At 40.0% G+C, this 19,393-nt stretch overlaps 1 protein-coding gene across 2 annotated transcripts in view; it reads right to left on the bottom strand.

The window, feature by feature from the left end:
* LOC111260337 (uncharacterized) overlaps positions 1 to 19,393 on the bottom strand; it is a 55,533-nt gene that overhangs the window by 35,931 nt on the left and 209 nt on the right. Inside the window, exons 2-4 of one of the 2 annotated variants that reach the window (XM_086968272.1) lie at positions 17,034 to 17,189; positions 16,710 to 16,839; positions 13,302 to 13,439 (exon numbers count right to left, since the gene is read on the bottom strand). The gene's annotated coding sequence lies outside the window, so the exon portion shown is untranslated. Of the gene's footprint in view, positions 1 to 13,301; positions 13,440 to 16,709; positions 16,840 to 17,033; positions 17,585 to 19,393 lie in introns of those variants that run through there. The other variant, XM_086968271.1, reaches the window with a different exon arrangement.

Genomic DNA, 19,393 nt, shown 5'->3' on the forward strand with positions numbered 1-19,393 from the left:
GCTATTCAACAATTCTATGGTCGTCCTCTAAACTTTATCGGTTTTTCTGCGAAAGCATTTCATTAACGATTGGCCCGCTTCCCGCAATGACGGTACTTCAGCTATCCCGGATATTTTCTTCGTTTCCTTCGATATTCAACAAGTTCTCGTGAATATATACACTCACTCTAAATGGAAGAGGGCGTCAATGCTAATCTCCTGAAATAAAATTGGCTGATTAAATGAGGCAACGCCTTTTAGAATATCCCACATAGCCTGACCCGTGTGCGCTGCTGCCCGTGTTTCAATTCCAACTTTATTTTGCAATAGGCCAAAGGCTGCTGCCTGGTTTTCAAAACTGATCCGCAAGAATGTAGCTGAGGATCAGCCTGAGAAGAACAGCAAGGTATAATCAAAAGGTGTTTTCGGGCTTTACGTCCAGAACTGCTCTTAAGCAATGTTTCAGTTTTCTACTTGGCTTCGAATTTAGATTATCTCACGTATTCCTAAGCTTATTATACAAATAAATATACCGTCACGGGTATAGTCATAGGAGGGCTAGTTTCTATCGAAATGGTAAAACGCATCCACAATTCTTCGAACATGTACTATAGAGGCAAGAAAGTTCACCTAGAGGAATGCTGCAAGGTACTCAAAGATCAGTCAGTTTAACAGAGACCTATGGTAGCTATAAACTATAAAAATCCATGTCATTGAAAAATAGTTAAGTTACCGATACAGTGGCTGCAATTGAGGTTCGGTGAACTCTGCAGATTGGTCCATTGATTTCAATCTCAGCCTAAACTGATGCAATGAAGATCAACTACGACAGGAACCACATTTGTCATATATTTAGCGTTCTGGTATTTGTAAGAAAGAATAGATGACTCACGTTTTCAACGAACGATATATAGACTCATGGGTCTCGCGGTGATTCTTAAAGAGTAACTTTATTCTCCCAATTGTTGTACGGCTCTTTGTTGGCAAAGGGTTAGCATTTCAGCGACCTCAATTAACTAATTAATTATGTCGATACTCAATAACGGTCGTGTCCCGATAAAGTGACGCTCGTGAAGATTGCGAAAAGCTTTAAGTGCGTTACTGCGTGACGAGTAAATGATTGGGACGAATAGTACGTCAAAGGAAATGACGATTATGCGCGACGCAACGAGTTTGAGAAGTACTGCCACTGCGATTATCTAAGGCTATAATCAGTTCTATCAGACAAATGTATTCAGTATTTGGATTGCGCAGATCCAGTTTGCCCCTACTTTGACAGAAAAATTGATTAGGGATTCAGCTGCCTGTCATCAGCCAGACCACGTTCACAGTGTTGGTAAATCCACCTATCCCCTAAACGGTAAGCAAACATTACGCAGAGAACATTGCATTACCACGTAAACTTTTTTTTTATAGGCGTAACGTCATAACCTAACTTAGGGCCTCAATCATGTCTCCACTAAAAGATAATCATATGCTTCCAGACCCTACAACCACCGGAAACGTTTGCTCATTGTTATTCGGGTAGACTGATGGTGCGACCGTTTTCTCTTAGCTTCTATCTTTTGTTATTATTTAGGGTCGTCGTTGGCTATTTTTTTTTTCGTTTGCTCCATCAGCGGTCCGGGCAATCCTCCCTTTCTCAGTCCCTCGTAGGTTTCTTTTGCCTTTCGGTTTCGTAATGCTGCTTGTTCTTCAGCTGGCTATGTCTGGACCACGCTAAAAGTCATGTTATGGTGATTGCCATTGAAATTTCCGCCTTTCTGTCAGTCTCTGTGACCTTTATTATTAACAACCTCTGTATCTAAAGGAGTTTCGCCTTGTTCTTTTCGATCATATAATGCTAGTGGTGTCGAGTATAGCACGACTGAGTCGACTATTTTAGTAAAAACCATTATTTCTCTCTTGTGGCTTTCTCGGCTGTTCTCGGAAGATTTTCTGCTCAGCTATTTGCCACCTTTCAAGCTGCCTTATATCGATGCCACTGATTCCTGTGAAGACTCAGTACACAGTTTCGTCGACATGCTGGCAGTCTTCTCGAACACTTTCTCTATTTCATTTAACAATAGCGCAACGAGCCAGTCCTATTTCTTTTCCTTAACAAGTTGTTCGTTCCTTTCTGTGCCCAGTTGCAACGCTCGTGCTCGAGTTCTTGTAAGACAAGCCTCGCTTTACGCCATAACCAATACCCTTTATCGGTATGTAAAAATCATGACTATGTCCTCCAATCTATTGTTTGTACTTTTTCGATATAACTGGAAGAGCAACAAGACGTCGTTGTCGGCGACCTAGAATTACTCACGAGGCACTGCGGCCACGGCAAATTCCTTAATTCCATGGATAACGGTTCTACTGTCAAGCTGGGAAACGATTAGTATTGGTAGATACGTGGAAAGCCTCTGTTCTGTATTGCCTCCCGTATGAATAAGTTTAGCGCGTTATATTGTGCTCCTAAAAAAATCACTGCATAAACCGGCTCGAAATTTTCTTAACCACCGACTTCTGCGCTTCGACTGTTTTTTTTTTTATCATTTTAGTAGAACCGTTGAGATAGAATTCATCTTGTGTCTCTCCTTCAGCTTTACTCTCGCATAATAATAGTAATAATAATAACAGTTTCTAGAACTGACTCAATCGCTGTGTCTGAAAAACAGATTGTGTGCCGTGAGATCGGCACTTAGGAACAGTGGCAGTTTACCTGGTTTCGTAAGAAGCTCTGAGATGGCTCTAATCTGTTTGGGGAAAGTCTTCTCTTGCCATTAATCGTCCGCCTACCAGTAATACAAATAATAAACTTGTGTACTTTTTCCTATTTAAGAAGAACATTTTCACTGTATATACGCAAATAATGCTCACCAGCAAATATGAAAGTGAGCAAACGAGCCGAATCGTGGCACAAGGGCTTCTTTAATGAACTACCGTTCAACTGTAATTTATGGAAAGGATCTGTAATAATAACAGAAAAAAAATTAGCGCCTTAAAATGCTCTGTAAGTTATAATGGCGCATTTTCCATTGAGTCTAATTTAAAGTGAGTTTGGAGTATTGGCTGTCTAATATCGCCGGCAATCAGACCGTTCTTTCGCTTCCGAGTAAATCGTCTAATAAAAATTCCTGTTTGCAATGACCGATATCAGAGCAGAAGAGATCGCTTTTTGGGGCTTATCAATACGTTGCTTTATATAAACTTCTAGAACGTTATATGAGCCATCTGGCTCAGGGTAATTTTATTTCAGAATCAGTCTGATCACACACAACTACCCAAGACTAAAGGCGACCTTGAAGATGTCTAACTATTAAAGGTGTCTTGTCTTGCGCTTAACTTTTCCGTCCTTCAATCGAACGGAGTGGTGTGTTAAAGCAACATCTGAGACCAACAATAAAAGTCGTTCTGATTATGAAATATTTACACCCCCGATATTGAGGTCGCTCGATACAGCGAACGGAGCTCCATCACTACGAACGTTGGCGCAGCAAGCGATCGGCTGCCAGTGACAATGGCGGCGGTCAGCCCAGTGAAGTAAAACTAGAGACCTGCTTATCCCACAATTGAAGCTACCTAAGGCACCTGCCGCCGGCAAGACCGACAAGGAAATGGGAAAGAGGTATCTTTAACGCAACGTAGCTCCTGAGACCGTGCTGCCCTCGCAGAGCTCCGGAGAGGGCTTGCCAAGCGAGGTGTATAACCGGCCAGCAAATGAGTGTAAGCGAGGGTTCAAAAGTCTAAACCGGTTTAAACCCATTGGAGAGATACAGCCAGGCGAAGCAAGACCCGAAAACAAAACCCATGAGCACGCTACCTACATAAGAACCGTCTACTTCTTCCGTTCATTGTTAAATTCCCTATATCCGTTATAAAATTATATGAAGTCGCGAAGCTCTAAGGCGTATTATTAAACTGAAACATTGCTTGTAGCCGATATACCGAATATAACTAGTAGTGACGTATCTTCAGCATCACAATACCAGTTGTTCCTTTATCACATGTTAGAAGTGGTAATGAATAAAGCATAATAGGGCTTTTAAAAAGCTCTTTTCGTAGTTCTGTTAAGCGGAAAAATTGATGGGATTCAGTGATCATCGTTATCAGACGTTTTAAAATGACTTTATGGTATAATGAAAAACACAAAAAATGATTCTATATGAGATCACAGTCTGTTCTATTACACTTCTACCAGACATGGGAGAAAGTCAACTAATATAGAGTTTCCCGTGCGATGTCAAAAAACAGCGTAATCTACATCTTTGCTACAAACTCTAGGAAAGTTCGAAAAATTTTTTAGCCAGACGAAATTTGTGCTAAAATTCATGACTCCAGATCTGCGCACTAAATGGCGGCCTTCTCGGGTGCATTTTAAATGACCCAAACAGTCATCAAATTTCGGTGGTTTGTTAAGGTTCACCAGCAGACCTTAAAGTGTAGCTAATAAAGTGCCTTAACAATTTTTGCAGGAAAAAATCTGGTTGAAATCCTATAGTACATTGCATGGTTTCTACCATACGAATTGAGTTGCCGTTAACAAAATCTGGTTGACGAAACTTACAAGCTTCAGGCTTATGGATTGATTTCGATGAATGAACATAGGTGAAGTAGAAGAACATAAAGAATTGTTCATGCGTATCTTTTGAAAAAAAAAACCGTTCTTTTGGAAAAACAACGAATATGCGGGAAGCTGAAATAAACTTAATTCCTTCATCAAATATCCTTTAAAAGCTAGATTTCCTACTGTCGAGCTCTAAACGAAACTTCCAGTTCTCCAGCGCAGTAACTCATTGGTTTTTGTCCGTTACGTTGTCCCTAGTTAAAATGCCGTAATGTTATAGTTGTTACCTCCTGACTTAAAAGTGTGTCAAGGCTTGTAGTTAAATAAAGAAAATATAGAAAGACGATGATTATTGCTCGCTGAGAGAACATTCACTCAGACATCCTCCGACGGACAGTGGAATCGGAGGCGATCGTTCACGAGGGACGACGTGGCCTGGGTGGCTAATAAGCATGTTTGAACGCGTTGCCTAGTAACCGTGAACAACAAGCTACAGGTAGATCAAACCCCAGCGTTGACAAGATCTATAAAACGGAAAAACATGAAACGCAAAAGCTTCCCAATATATTGTATAACTAGTCTGTTGGCAAAACTTTACAAGTCTAACATATTCAGTTTTGGCACAGCACCAAAAAAACATTTCTAAAACCAGGCCATTTAGGAATAAGGCCAAAATGAGTTCGAGGGAGGCAAACATGCTCATGTGAGCGCCTCAAGATAAATTCCTCAGCGCCTCAATAGATTTCCCTCGCAAAGTAACTTATAGATGACAGCATGAGGAACTCTTCATCAAATTATATTATACATTGGAATACTTCGGTATCGTCACGTTTCCCCAGAACTGTACAAACTCTTTTGTAACACATCGAGCGTATGGTGACAATAAAGATGGAAAGACCAGTTCGGCAGCGGGATATCGAAAACCTTCAAACTCTGCCAACTGCTACGTCTCGTCGACGCATAAATCGACGTGTTACTGTTTAGACACATTATACATTACTGAGTAATGTATAAATATCGTCATCTTATCATACAGATTCCAATTCCTCTTTGCGGTACTTTTTTGCGGAAGAAAAGCGTACAAAACGTAATCGTTAGAATCCGGGAGCCCAATAATAAGGCAGCTAACCACCTGAGAGAATAGCTCATAAAATTATTACGAAAGAAATATAGGATATCGATAAACCGCGGTTCAAAATGAAACATCGTCGAAATGTCTAACTTAAAATCACTCTCGAACCACTTGCATTGACGTACAAATCGGGGTATCTCGTACCGAGTGCTTTTTTGCAGACGCTTTAACGTTGCACTATAGCGCACATGCAATTCGAACGCTAAAAATGAGTTTCATAAATTGCATATATTTTAAAAGTAAAAAACAGTTTGCTGATATGTAAACTTAGCACTGAGTCGAAAAGTGGGAGCGAAACTTACTCACAAGCATATGCTTGTGAGTAAGTTTCGTGAGCGGTGATAGAAATAGGAATTGTCAAAGAAGTTGCATAAGAAAAAGGTCGACTAGATAACAAATTTGAAATTTCTCAGAAGATATATTTACTATTATCAGACTATTTCCACCAGTGCTATTCTAAGTATCAAAACCAGATATTCAAACTTAATAGGTTTACTATTATGTAAATAAGCTAACATTTCCCCACATGTTCCATTTAGCAAGGCTAGCGCAAACATGCTTCTCAGATATATAATTTCAAAGTTGTCTATGCCTTATAGTTAACACTCTTAGTTACAACATTCGAGGCGTTATGACAAGGAATATATCACAATAAAATAAATGCAAAGAATACCTATTTTTGCATTAAGACGGAAATTATCGCGGTGTCTCCGGGACACAATGTCTAAGGCAGCGAACTAATACTGTTATACTGTATTGCAACACCCGTTATATTCAATTCGAGCTTCAGTTCTTGCCTTTTGCAGACCGCAGCCGGCATTATTTTGATGTTTTTCCAGACGAAATCCTTCCTATGTGGACCACGTTACGTTCTTCGTAAGTCCAAATGTAAGTGACTTTATTCTTTAGAACGGTCAGATTTCTTATGTACGTGAGCACCAGAAGCGGCTAGGTCTATATTTTGACCCAGACATGCACACGATAGCTTTTCGACTGAAATCAGACGAAGCCCAATTATGGCGGGAGCTGTTCTGTCTGCTATTTATATAGTCAATCCTTGGTAGAAAAGGAACCACTTGACTGGCTGGTGTACAGGTCCTATTAATTAATTAACAATTTACAAATATATATACAGATTTCCCCGAACTGCCCTATGAATATACGGGAACGTCGGGTGTCAATACTCGCAAGCGTGCGACCAGACTTCTAATTAAACATAATTGCTAAACATGGCTACCTTCACTTCACCTCATATATTGTAATCCCAATAGATGGTCGCTGATTGCTTTGATTTTTCCCTATTCTACGTACTAGCCGATGAAGACTGAGCAATCAACAAACTGTGATATCTTCTCATACTCCGCTCTCTTTGCAGGGCCGACTTGACGAATTTAAGGCTGCCTTTGCATAACCGTCGACGCAGATCACTCTGAGCTTCTCTCCAGACCTTTTTCTCTTGAAAAAAAACGGAAACATAACCCCCAGCTTTCTTTCGCAGTTCCTCAAACCTCTCGAACCGTGTCTCCCGTTTAATAAGTCAATGGCGATCGACGCAGGGGGATAAAAGGCACATGCAGCCACGCGCCATAACAGCAGCGGCAGCTTAGTACATATTCCTCAGTCATAGATATTATGGTGACAAAAACGTTAAATTAATAATGTTAAAAAATTCTACCCAAACTCTACAACTTCGCTCGGCACTTGTTTAATTTACCTAGACCAATCCATTTACTTTCGCTGACGAAAGCAATAGGTAGATCGACTACACATTAACGATTTTTCTCGTTTCAGGTGCTTTGCTCCACTTAACCCACCCAACCTTGTAATTCTCTATTGTTTCTGTGGTCTATTCTAATATACTCGCTCAGAAAACTCTAAATTTGTTTCGCTCATGGGCTTTTCATCCTTTTTTTGCAATGCGATGTTGGCTGATTGACTCTGTTTTTGGGACGCACGTGAATAGGTCTGCCGACGACCGACATCTGAGAGACGTACGTAAACTGAGTCGGCTATAAGCCGACTGCTATTAACCCTTCTTCTAAAACGGCATCAAAAAGTATTTACATATATTTGATTTGATTGATATGCTTCGGTTGATGTATCGACTCTTTTCTTGAGTTCGGCTGGACCCGTGATTTTGTTTGCGGAATGTCACTAACATCTAAAGATTTTTTTCTTCTTGTTTTTTCTACATAATATTTATTTGCAAATATGTTTTTTTGATATTTTGACACCTTTCGCTAAAAGTAACTAAGGCGTTTTTGCGAAAATCAACCCTACATTTGTTACTTCAACTCTCCAAATCGTGTTCGTTGAAAACTTATTCAAAAAATAACTTGAAACGCATTTTCACCCTATCGTTCGACGAGCAAACCTGCAACTAACAGGGGGTTTCGAAGTTTTCATTTAAACGTATCACCTTTAGGAATAGTTTTACGTATTTTATTCCTATTCAATTTGTCGGGGTCTTGCGGTTGATGACAAAAAAAACCCGCCTTATGTAGAACACCACGTGAACTTTTCACCCTTGACAGAACATTTTCAAAAACTTACAATTAGATACATGAACATGTATGAACACCGACTTCCAAATTAAGTTTTTATTCCAGTGTTACGCTAGCAAGAAATCTGCCACATTCGATTTTCGACCTTTTGAACGCTGAAATATATATTTTAACTGTATATTTCGATGCTTCCCTTGGAAAATCTTTCAGAGAATATTTTGGAACAAATGTATTGTCATATTTGTCGCTTGAACCTCTTAATTGACACGTATTAGAAATTCGCTCGAAAAAACGTTCGACGCTGCCTTGGAAGAAACTTTTACCCGATTGTCACACGGGGCTAACGGATGTCACATTTAGTTCTTCATCAATTTCATGCCGAAATACCCATTTTATGTATAGGGACGTGCACGTCAGCTTTCATCAGCTCGTCGAGATCTATCAATTGAAGCAAAAAAATTCTTACCATCATCCATCTAGATGCTTAAACACTGCCAAGGAATTCTGCGGTGAAGTGCGCCTTCGGTTGCAGATTTTCAGAAAGTCGTTCAATATAAGTGTTATTATTAGTTCGAACCGTTGCACAAACGAAACTAGTATGCATTTCCCTGTAGAAGTGTCCACAGGATTTTCGAGCGATATAAGTGGGTAGGTGAGGTCGAGATATTACACAGTAGGATCCCGTTTTAACACAACGTTTTCGGACGAAAGCTGAGCTAACTATGTCTACTAAAGGGATTTTTTCAAAAATTATTTTTTACTTACGTCCAATAACAGCTAGATGTATTCGGCATCAGCCTTGTTTAGTCTCATATTGAATGTTAAATTATACATTTCGAAGTGTTTCCCCAGGTATGACCTTTTGATACAGGAGCTTTCAATGTTGCCATCGCGATTTCATTTGATTACTCTTAGCAGCTGCCGCAAGCCGCCTGAACATATATCTCTGTAAAATTCATCCTTACTACATAATGACAGTCCGATTAACGGTCTTTAAATTCTCTCATCTAATCATAAGTGTCTTACACTATAAGAGCTGTTATACGAAGTCTGTCTGTCGTTTTTAAATTTTCCCTACCTTGCATTCTGTATCTTAGTTGAAATAGGTGGAAATTTTCAATCGGAAGAGCGTAGTTCGGCTCTCATCAAGGGTCCGGCAACTTTTGGCGACGATTCTACAGTGGACATTTATTTTTCCTCTCTTATTCTGGCTAGAGTGAAATTGGTCACAAAGGCTTCATCTGCTTTTTCCAGAGCGTCGACGAAGAACATTGAGGCCTTGCTACTGTCATGGTAAGGGCAAACATGATGTAGAGTTTTTGTTTGTCATTTACTAGCGGCTCATAGTTGTATTATATGTGTATATATATTGTGGCTTATAATTTCGTTCTGTTTTGTACTGTCCTATTTGAGTTCCTAGAGCATTTTAGTTCTTTCTTTTTTTCTAGTGTGGAGAGTTGGGCTAGGTTGGGTTAAAGTCCTCTGATCTGATTTGGAGGTACGTAAGAGCTTCATCATGTTGGAGGTCAATAATAGGAAGTGTCATGTTGCTTTTTGACAGCCGGCCCTTATGATGATAGTCTTGAGCCATCGTATTCTTGAAAAGCTCCTCTATGTTTAACGACTTAAAAACTTCTTTCATCAATAACGTAATCACGAATGGACCCCTAATTGCCTGACACATCTGCGTCTGCTGGGCATCTTCCAGATTCTTTTGCCAATGGTCTCCTTTGGAAACCAGTTTTTTTCTGTGTACGCAAGTTTTTTTGAGTGTAGCAAGAAAAGCTCTTTTATACGTTTTCACAAGTCAAAAGATGTAGGTTTACATAATATAGTAGGATTCCCAAACGACAGATGTTTTTCGACATGGACGGGCCGCGTAAATGCACGAGAGCATTTTTTTTTAATTTTAAGTGGAAAAATTACGAATTTCTAGGCCCTTTGTTCTTTTGTTCCATTTGTTATTAGCCTGTAGAATCTGGATGCAGCGACGCAAAGCAAAAGCTTTCGCCAGTTTCGTTATGCTTGCAAAGAACTATGGATGACTATTTTTGTGTAGATGACTTTTTGGAAAAATAGTTGTTCTCGTAACAGCAAATGTAAATGAAGTTGCTCGACAGGATGGTATCGCTGATCGATCAAGAAGCTTCATGTTTATGCAAACGGTTGACACGACTTTAAGTATCGATCATCGTTGATCTCTCCCTTAAAACGCCCTCCCTTCTCATTTTCGTCAAATGCATGTTTCGTATGTATTGAATTGATTTGCCTGATAAATTTGACTCATCGCGGCATTATGTGCAGTTGCATGCTGTCAGCCCATTTTATAACCCACAAAAGCTCGAGGAAACGTCGCGATATACCTTGCGATACAAAGTACGTTTAGTGGATGGTTTCGAGTAGCTCTTCAAGCTTTCATCGAAAGGCGAAGGCGCTGTGGGATATGGCCCTTGAATATTACGATTTAACTCGAATCTGTAAGGTTCTGGATTTGCCTTTGGATCCAGGACGTCAGATTGCAGAAATGTATCGTACATTTGTGGTTAAAGTGTTGTGTCTTCACTAAGCCCCGACTAAACGTCAGCATGCAGTAGTCCTCTTGTTACTCCCTATTACCAAGCCAAATTTCTCTATATAACGTTTTATTAAAATGTTTTTTTTTTTAAGTTGAAACACTTTTTCAAAGTCATTCATTAAATCTGGTCCAACTTCCTGTTATTAGGCCTTCTTCTCCCCCAGCAACAGAAGATCAACCACACTTGTAAGCTCATTTACAAGTATTAGCCAGCGCAGAGATAATGATGTATATTTATGTATGCGAATGTACGCCACTGCATTTTCTGTGAGTTCTCCTACATACCTTAGTCCACCTTCGAATGACGATGAGGTGATGAATCGTTTCAGGACGAACGACTGCGAATGCACCCTCATTGTTTATGGTATCACTAAGCCCCCTATATGTGACTGATCGAAAAGATTTTTGCTTATCTTCAATATACGTTTTCAGACTCTTCGCAGCCAGATCGGTCAGTTATTATTGAAACAGACGGTCTACATTCAATTCACTTTTACGACCCATAATTCAATATGAGTAATATGGCGACACGGTTGTTTTTCTGCTAGTTATGGGCAGTGTACGGTGCTGGAGTTCCTATTCGGCTGGTGATCTCTGATTAAGATCGACAAAGCTTTTCGTAAATCTTCAACATATTTTTCTCACGATTCAGAATTCGTTAGCGGCGTTCTACCGTGTCTTATCGTAGAATAAACTTGAATAGATTCGAATTGATGGTTATGCCGCGGCATTAGTAATCCGATTCTATGGTAAATAGCGCCCTGCCTAATTAATAACAGACTGTAGACTCCTTTGGGCGGACAGCACTCCCTAGACATTAAATGCCGTCATCTGAAATAAATAACTTCAGTGCCTGATATTTTTTTCGTAGTGGACAGTTACTTTTGTACAAATTGTGGAGTTTTCCACTTAGTTTAATTTTCCCTAACATACAACAGAAATTTACCGTTTTATTTTTAATGCGGTGTACCTTGCAGTAACCGCAACTTTTGGTCGTCCTGCCAACCTCGGCTGAATTATCCTACGTTAATTTAGGTCTTTCATTATCAGTGTGACGTCTACGATCTGTTTCTTCTTCTTCTATTTCGTTATTCCTAGAAGCTTGCTATATACATTTCTCCCATTCTTGGCGACTGTTTTTGACTTTGACCGTTTCAGCCTATTATTAAGCTATAACTTCGATGGATGCAAAATCTAATAGTTTTTTTTTAACAATACAATTTCAACATAGCTTCTTACATAATACGAGTTAAGTAAACCTCTTCACGCAAGGCGATTTGCGTGTAATGTTTGCCTAACGCAACCTACAAATAATGCAAATTGAACATCCTTCCTAACACAACATATCAGTTACTTCTGTAAGCAACAATTTACATCCAATTAGTGTTCGAAGAACTAAATTCATATTATAGTTTCCTATGCGGAACTATAAAATACAGTTTTTCATGCAATACTGTTTTCCGTTGAAACAGGACATAATGTTCTTCAGGATACAGTTTACAGTAGAGTTATACCGAAAAACCCCCACTTCAAAACTTTGAACAGAGCAGCGCAGCGCATTTATTATTAGTTTCATCACAATTGTTCGCCTTTCTTTTATATTCTAACGGTGTTTCAACTGTCACTCGCCGCGAGTTGTGTACGCTTTTCCTTTCGCTTATTCGGTGTCGGTTGTTTTAGCCGACCCGCTCTCGTGTCGAATGATACGTTTAAATGTAACTAGCACTTTTTAGCTGCTTGAAGCGCTTGTACAATGGATCCCAAAAAAGCACCTTCTATAGTTCAGTAAATCATTTTTATCATGATTAGTCATTTGCCCTAGATGCGCCTTCCTCTCATACACACAATACCTTCAAAAAAGCGTTGTTTGCTTCTGTCTGTTGGCACGAGATGGCACGGTTTTTGACGCGTAGAATTATTTGTATTGATCACGTCAAGCGGCAGAAAGCAGGCGCTCGGATCCACCGACTGGGCTGAGTTTCTGTCGTATCAACTATTTTTTCGAATAAAACAATGACGTCTAAATATATTTTATATAGTCTATATAGCACTGAGGAAACTATCATAAAGTGTTACGTCGATCTATTTCATTAATTACGAACCGATTCGAAAAAAATCATCAGTTTACGACTAAAGCGCATACATGTGAAAAAATAGAACATTTTTTCTTATGTTCAACGCTGCATCTACTCTACAAAGGTCGAAAAAATTTTCCAAGATAAAGCTTTAAGAAATACTTAGCGATTATCTAGCTAATCAAACAATTTATCCAAATGGATATCGCGCTCTATAGCATGCAAAAAGTCCCTTCTGGAAAAAATAGTCGTCTAGTAGAGACCATCCTATGTGCAGCTCTTCTGCACACTAGCGACGCAAGACAAGTGACGTTAATCTGACCACTCTAAGAGGTCGATTTGGGTCGTATAAACAAATAGACACAAAGTTTGTCGTCCCGTGGGCTTCATCCCGTGCCTGTGTTGAACGCTCTTTGAGTAAGTGATATTAGCTCTTTAGTTAAGTTATAAAGTACAAATTTGTAGTTACAGTGTGGCATTGAGTATAACCTACCTGGAGCGAGACCTATATCTTATTATACAGCGCAAGGGGCCGGATGCATCTTTGTTTAGCGTTCACAACGGCAGGTCGAGGTCGCACATCTGTCGGGCTGGCCAACTCAGAACTTGGTTATCTATTGACGAATGCGCACTGCAAAGGCACATACGGCAAGTCTTTGTAAAGAGCTGTATATAACAATGTTTTGAATGATTCCGTTATCAATTAGAAATACTTGGTCGGAGGCCCGGACGAGGCTCAACGCAAAGTACAATTTACTGTAAATGAAGACAAGTCCTTTGAGCGGGTTTAGCACGTCGTCAAGCGTTGTATTTTGAACCTTGTAAATTATCATTGCGAAGTATAACCACACAGGAAGTTGCCAGGAGTATGTTCACTTTCTCGGGGAGTGAAAATTTAATTTTCCTTAGCAGCACGACTTGGTCTCCAAACGTGCCCGCGACAATTTTCGCGGCAACATATAAATCGTTGACGACCAGCTTGGTTTTGTTCTAAGTCTGGGGTCTAAGCTGAGCATGAGGATAGGCAAACTGTTCTTCAGGCGCAAAATATTAGACAGGAGGCCAAAAAGCTCGCAAATTCGAGAAACCTCGTTATTAAGGGGGTTGCGTAGGCGTCGCTGGTAACGTGAACGAATGTGCGGTATTCGGTGATTGTCCCGGAAAACCTCGCGATGTATGTCGTATTAATATGGGAGCTAATATAATGTAAGGCAAATGAGTTCATAGAGTCTCAGATAGGATGGACGAACGAATGAAGTCGATCCACTCTGCAAATGAATCGCCTTGAACGATGTCTTCAGGCGGCGTAATTACATCGTTAGGGTTTCTGGAATACCTGTCTTTAACAATTTTGAGCAAAAAGTCGAAATATGTGGTGACAGATACAACGAACCGTATATTGGCCATCAACTTGTGTATGTGGAATTTTGGGGCATGATTGTTTGATGCAGGCCCTCTCAACGGCGCCATCTGTACCTTGTCACACCACTGACGTTGGATGACGAATAAGGTTCGGCCAAAAAGGGTCGTACAACACCGAGCGAGCGATGAATGGCCTTGAAGGCCTCTCTTCTAATTATAGGGCATTCAAAACTATGAGCGCCGTTGAGCGAACAAGTTAGCGATCTTCAGGTTCTTGTCTATTTTGCGCAAAGACTCCACGTGAATTTGAATCGAAATTCTAAATCGGGAATACACAATGCACATTAATGTTGCCGAGGTGCCGGACGATAGAACAGTAACGGTCACCGTCGCTTCTGTGCATACTCGTGCCAGGACGAAGTTGGCTAGGAGAGCTTTTCCTGTACCATCACGTACATCGATGAAGGTAACTTTGCTTTAGCCTATACGTAAGCACTCACAAACATTATTGTAAATTAACCTCTACATTTTATGACTGATGATGATTTCAGGTTGCTTGGCGAGAACAAGTTAGGGTTCACGTATGATACCTCTGTTGTCTATATGTTGTTCCAGGTACTCAAGGCTAGGTGGATGAAATTCGATTAAGCTTTTATAATACTTGCTCAATTGGGACGGAGAATACCTTAGAGCTAAATTATGGCGAGTGGGTCCCATAGGAAGATTCATGGTGGGTGAAGCAAGCCCCTTAGTGATAGTTTTTAGGCACAGCGTTCTTGTGCAGGTTGCACTGATCTAATGGATTTGTGATTTCCCCAATCATTAAGAGTACAACAAAAAGGTTGCGAATAGTTTTGGACATCTGGGTCTGTTCAGCGTCGTGCAGAGTCTGCAAGTACTGTTGATCATCAATGAGTAGGTCCTTTATGCATGAGTCTTTGAAAGTGGTAAATAGGATACAGTCGCGTTTTCTCAATGCATCGAAAGAGGTTGGCTGGTAATAATGACAAAGTAGAAGGTGCAAAGAATAAGCTTATAGAATCGGCTTAGAACGTTTGCTCCACAGTACTGTGGACAATACGGATCAGGCGCATCTTTCTTTCCTTTGAGCTACGTGTGCGTAGTTCAGATGTGGAATTTGGGTGTCTCTGCATGAAGCAGCAATTTGACGAATCCGTCGTATTCACAAGGGACATTAGAGATGCTAGTTTTGTTAATCGAGCGGAATGGGCCGCTTGTCCTTTCTGAAGAAACAACTTAGGTAAAACTGAGGTTGCTCACTTTAGAGATGGCTTTATCCGCTCCTCAGTTTATAACATCTTCAATTAAGTCTAGGAGATCCTCGGGCAGCTGACTTTCGATGAGGCTGGACACAATGTCGGGGTAATACATGTTGTAAGTCATAGTACGGAAAGAAGTCGCGTTGCTGTAAGTACGAGTATGCATAATGACGTTGTCGCGTAAGTCAGCCGTACATCGTGGGCCTCTTTTAAAAGATGTGAAGAAAGCATAACGCTTCGCAGCATTAGAAAGGTCATCGCTATTGTCTACTGCGTCAGTGGGGCTCCGATACGTAGCTGGCCGTAGGGTGTATTGATTGGTCCGAATATACAATAGAAGATGCTCTCTGATTCAATTCTCAACGCAGTTATGTCTACCTAGTACTGCTAAAACAATCGCCTTATTAAGTGAGATTCTAATAGTGAGTTCTTAAGTAAGATTAAAAGAATCGGCACGAGTACGCGTGGTGTAGAAGGGCGATATCGTATCCTGTATCGTACGCAATAAAACACCTTAGTCGTCTCTCCGCGTGGAAACAGTAGGATTCATATGATTCCGAAATGAATCACAATCTTCTCATGTATGTATCGGGAGGACCTTCGTCGAAGGTACTATTGCGGTACCCAAGGACTATGTGGTCGGAGGCCGAGCCAGTTTAAATATTGATTGTGAACTTATTAACTGTTCGGACGTATATGTCCTTGAATAGGCGCTCACTGGTCGCCTACCCAAGTCAATGATGATGCGGGCATCTTTAAGGTCTATCACCAAAGGACGAATGTATGAGCCAACCCGTAGGAGACTACCTTCAAGAGTTTCACGGAACTCAGACTCGCGCATAATGCGTATGCGATGTTTCACAGCGTAACGTGGGTCCATGGGTTTGTTTGAATTTGTGCAAATTGGCACAATTCGTCGAAGGATAGCGTTAAGGGTCTTCTCTATGGTACACTGCGCCATCTGTAATTAGCGGCAGGTTTTCCGTGTTCTCGGCAGCACGGAATTTCCCTTTCACTTCAAGTGAAATTATCTAGAAAAGTGTATTGTAATGGCAATTGCTGCTTCGGATTACTCAGGTGACAAGTGTGAAACTTCTGTACGAATAGTTAAATTCTGTGAGGAGTTGCATGTCGAGCAGCTTTGTCCTATTTTGCATACAGCAAAATTCGGGTATTTCGCTTTTGAAGATGAGGGTCGCATAGTGTTTACAAACATTGTACATGATGTCGTCATTGACGAAAGTGCTAATCCTACTTACTTGTGTTAGGCCAGCGGCTGCGGCCTTCCCCCCTTTCTCTTAGGGTTGTCGTCCGCAGCATGAATGAACCACTCCGTATTGTTGGTTTTTCCGTTTTAAGGTGTGCATTATTATTGTTGACGTATCCCGGCTTTTGGGTAAATTTCAAATAAAAAAAAAAGAACATCATTAGATCAGAAGAAGGGACAGTGAAAAAAAATTCTGGAACAAATTTACCTCGTCCCAACCTCGTACAACCTTGAGCCTGCTAATAACGTGTATAATAAATAACCACTTTTACGTGTCATTTTTTCATGGTCAAACAGGCAAACACGAAACACTCACCTTGCTATATATGTGTAAACTCGAACACTGTTCAAATGCAGTTTCTTTTTTATTCCACCGACCGAACATGCAATACAATTTTCACATTGATCATGTATCAGCGCAGAGGATGCTGGTGACCGCTTTGATGCCTCTAAACGCTGTTGGGGAGTTCTCCTTCAAACACGGAGAATGTGAATGAAGCTGCTGTCGTCAGTTTACGATCAATAAGATCGATATTACGCTCTATGAAAAAAACCTTCTCTAGGAGAAAAAATATTTAGTCAGTTGGCTCTAACTTCAACGCAAACTCTTCCAACTTGAAACTTCTTGATCGTTATACACGATCAAGAAAAATAGACCACTCGAACCATATGAAGGTGTCTATTGAGGTAGAACAATATCTGAAACCTTTACTGATATAGAATGCAACATCAATCGCGGCTATTTTGCTACTACACATTTTGTTTTACCTATGCAAAGGAAAAAGGCTAATTATATGTATAGTAGAAGTAACCGTGAATAGACTTCAGGTATTCTTCGATAATATAATTTAAACACAGTTTTCAAACAGCACAATTTTGACGTTGATGGTGGCTCCCTTAATGATTGTAAATACTGGCGCGCCGTTATTTTCAAACGTGAAAAATGGGAATAAATGTATATAAATTCTGCACTATAGCAGCCTTGAAAATGAAAATCTTGTTTGAATAACTCAATTATGGAGGATTAAAAAATGTTTAGCATAATACAATAGCAACATGTAGGGGGGCGTGATTCAACTAGGATTTCAATTTGATTGGCTAATTTTTTGGGTGATTATAGGTAATGTGAGAATGCTCTGATATTTTTTCAGTTTTCACGAAACGCAATAGAAATAAACTTGACATAGGTTAAAGTTAAAGAAATATTGCCAAATTCTCCGAAATTTATATATACATATATTTTTAAAAAGCAACCAATCTCTTAAAATCTCGTGCTATTGGGAAATGGACACAGTCATCATGAAATGACTATCGTAATTCGGCTGAGTAGTCGTCTTGAATTATAGTATATATAATATATAAATTCTCTCGCCAAGAGGACAGGGGCATTAGAGACGCAGGTAATTTAAGTTTTTATTTCTGCCTATGTATAGATATACGTTTACGTGTTTTTTAAACTGATGGTCTTCTTTTCATTTTACCAGCTCACACCACTCAGTTTGGGTCGGTCAGCAGGAAATGCGACAACCATTGATCCCATATTATATAGCACTTCGCGATACTTTTTTGTATTTGAGATGAAGGACATGTTCTTGTCCTTTACGAAATGTGAGACTGTTTACTCAGGTATTGTTATTCCGACCGTCAACAGGCGAATTACAGTGAACGATGGAAAATCAGAAAATTCGCCTCATTTATGAATATGAGTTACATCTTAAAACTAGAGCTTGCAACATAAACCTTATATTTAGCAGAGGTTCTATTTTTGAGAACACTATGAATCGTTGGCTCAAAAGATTCTTGGAACAAAATGTTTAACTCGAAAATAAGTTTCGTGAAAGACCCAACGAAGATGAATATTAAAGAGTCGACAGCTATGGCAGAAGCTGACTAATTTTTAGGTGCACCGATGTTACCACTAAAGTTCGGCGTATTCAAAGATATCATACTTATTCATTACGCTGAAATAAACAAGGTTAAAGATTAACAAATGAGTGGTTCGTAATTCGAGGGAAATTAAAAAATAGAGCCGTAGGTATGCTTTTTCCTTTTTGCTCTCACGTTACAACAAATACCCATTCCTGCACCGAATTGTAAAGAAAAATGGATTTTCTACAATAATCGCAGATGATCACGTCGGTAGGTGGATGCAAGGAAAGCGGTGGGACATCATTCTAAAGCAAATGTACAGCTCCAGAAACCTATGGCATTAATTTGCTAGTCCAATGCAAGCGTTATCCACTACAGATTCACTTTCCCTGCCGCCCGGAGTTAAAGAGACGTAATGAGACTTTTGCTTTCAAAATAGTCCTGCTTCATGCTTGCAATTGGAGTGTAGTATTAAGGGTCGGAGGAGATGATAAAAAAAATCTATTACAAAGCAACCAAGGTACGTGAACGGGAGTAAATTACTCTTCTTGCACGACAAAGCTTAACCTCACGTCCACAGAATAGCGGTGGCAAAAATACAGGAATCACAGCTGAAGGCTCTTTGCCACCCACAACACTCGCTAGACGTTGTTCTTACAGAGATTTTTTCAAAATCTCGACAGCTTCTTGGCGGAAAAATTACCTAAATTCAGATGTGAAAACTGTTTTTCGAGACTTCATAGACTCATGCTTCCTAAAAGTTTCGCAGCAGCGAAAATGAATATATTACAAAAAGTCATAGGTAAT

Source organism: Varroa jacobsoni, unplaced genomic scaffold (assembly GCF_002532875.2).
Source record: "Varroa jacobsoni isolate VJ856 unplaced genomic scaffold, vjacob_1.0 scaffold_429, whole genome shotgun sequence".
Classification (NCBI taxonomy): domain Eukaryota; kingdom Metazoa; phylum Arthropoda; class Arachnida; order Mesostigmata; family Varroidae; genus Varroa; species Varroa jacobsoni.